This window comes from Manduca sexta, unplaced genomic scaffold (assembly GCF_014839805.1).
Source record: "Manduca sexta isolate Smith_Timp_Sample1 unplaced genomic scaffold, JHU_Msex_v1.0 HiC_scaffold_3728, whole genome shotgun sequence".
Classification (NCBI taxonomy): domain Eukaryota; kingdom Metazoa; phylum Arthropoda; class Insecta; order Lepidoptera; family Sphingidae; genus Manduca; species Manduca sexta.
The window spans coordinates 7,705-10,258 of NW_023594828.1; the positions used below are offsets into that span (position 1 = coordinate 7,705).

The 2,554-nt window shown below is 35.9% G+C and overlaps 1 pseudogene; it reads left to right on the top strand.

Annotated features, from left to right (window-relative positions):
* Nucleotides 1–1,649: 1,649 nt before the first annotated feature.
* On the top strand, nucleotides 1,650–2,328 carry LOC119193197 (annotated as a pseudogene).
* Nucleotides 2,329–2,554: the final 226 nt, after the last annotated feature.

Consider the following 2,554-nt stretch of genomic DNA (forward strand, 5'->3'; position numbering starts at 1 on the left):
GTTTCCATTGCTAAAGAATTCCTAAGAGCTGAGCGTATGGGGGATTGAAAGCTCATTTAAACTGCGTCAAAGAAATGCTTCCTTATTTTCACGCGTCTGGACATTTTCCTTATGCTAAATCTGCACACCTTTACTTGCAGGATATGGAACAATTACAGAATTTGATTGATCCTGAAGTTTACGAAAAGTTTTCAGGAGGATTTTTACAGTTAGACGTTCAGACAAATTAAGTTGTGGAACTTCAACGGACATGGTAATCGAGCAGTCTATGATGAAAGCTATGAAGACAGATGGAGGTATTGCTCGAGGGAGAAGTACAAAAGAGAGCGTCATCAGTAAATGGGTTTATAGTATGCATGCTATGAATACAGTTTGTGACAAATTAGAAGATATCGCTAATGTTAGGATGGATACGACCGAGCAGCATGTTGATGCAAGTGATTCACGAGTAAAAAAGATGCTAGAGACATACGAAGACTTTTAGAGTGGTTCTCAACGCATGATCCTTTCCAGAGGTTAACAAAATTGTTTCTATTGCGAGTGGTGTCGTTGGTGACGATAAAATTAATTGTTATAAAGCTCGTGAAGTTGGACTTGCTTCTACGGCAAAATGACAGGACTGACATTCAATAATATTAAATTAAAACACGCTGATAAAGTTGTTCCTCTCTTAACTATGACTAGTTCCATAAAAGTTCATGAAGAAAAAGTACCTATTGACCCTGTATTATTGTTCCAACGCATGAGTATTACTGCAGCATTTCAAGATGAAATTGAAAATATTTTGAATATGAATTAGCTCCCTACCCTTTATCGTTATTTGATGACATCGGGATGCGTAAAACACAGAAATCTACCATTTACGATTGTTTTGAAAAGTAAATATTGATATTAACAACACTAATGCGACATACATCATTGACGGAGGATACTTACTACACCGCGTTGTGTGGGATAGCGAAGAAACATTCAACGTTATCTTAGATAAATACGTTCAATATGTACGTAGACATTTTGGTTCCAGAGTTACTGTCGTATTTGATGGCTATGATGATTGCACGAGAAATATCAAAGCTGCAGAACAACGTCGTCGAACTTTAGCAACATCTTCATCTTCTGATATTTTATTTGATGAACTTATGACAGTCCCAACCAGTCAACAGAAATTTCTTACAAATACCCACAACAAGTCTCGGTTCATTTCAATGTTGAAAGAAAAGTTTACGGCTGAAAATATATTGGTAAAACAAGCTAATAATGATGCTGATGTATTGATTATTGAAACAGCAATAGAGCAATTCAATTTGACAAATACAACTATTGTTGTTGGTGAAGATGTTGACTTACTTGTATTACTCACTGCTCGAACGCCAACTGAAAAACTATTTTTTCTTAAAACCAGGAAAAGCTCAGCATCAATCAGATATATATTCATCAAAAGTTTATTTACTTTAGTAAAGTGTAAAGATCATGTACTATTTTTACACGCAATAACTGGCTGTGATACGACATCTGCATTTTACAGGAGGGTAAAACAGCAGTTTTCAAAATGTTTGAAAAACAAGATTTAATTCAATGTGCTGAAGTTTTAAAAAGAGTAATTCAACTCAACAAGAAGTTATTACCAACGGCATCCGCTTCTTCTTTCTATGTACGGAGCTCCTAAAAAACTACCTGTTTAGATAAGCTTCGATATGCATGTTTCGTTATAAATACTAAAAATAAAAACAAGTTCAATTAGCTTGTCTTCCTCCAACCTCAGTTGCTGCTCACCAACATCTTTTTCGAGTATATTACCAAGTTCAAGTGTGGCTTGGTTATCAGCTAGACCCTACAGACTGGGGTTGGAAGTTGGTCAACAATATATTAGAGCCAGTTCAAACTTTACTTCCACCTGCGCCGGAAAAACTGCTGAACACTATTTTTTGCAACTGCAAAAGGGATGCAGTGCTAAATGTGGTTGCAAAAAAGTCGGACTGTCTTGTTCTTTGGCATGCACAAATTGTCAAGGCCGGTCGTGCTCTAATATTGAATCACAAACAATGGAGGATTCGTTTGACTCCGACGAAGTATCATGCGATACATCGCTATTGACGCAATTTACTTGCATCCAAAATGAAGATGAAGAAGAAGCAGGAGAAGAAGAACAAGAAGAAGATCAAGAAGAAGAACAAGAATTTGAAACTTACGAATAAGACGAATAAACTTCAACACTTTTTTCATTTACATCGCTTTTATCTTTCCCAATCTTTGAAAATTTCCGTTATTTTGCAAAAGTTTTACATTAAACAGGATCACAACTGACCCGAGGAGTAGCCCTACTGGGGAAACCACGTTAAAAAACGCGCTAAGTACACTACCTCATAGGTGGCGTGGAAACGTGTGCATATTATGATAACAACTTTTATAACTTTTGAATCGTTATATCTCAGAAACGGTGGCTCGTAAGAAAAAGTATTGATACATTTTTATAGATAATTTTATGATCTACAATTTTTGTCTGAAGTACTTTTATGATAAAACTTACCGTTTTGCTGAAAATCGCGAAAAACTC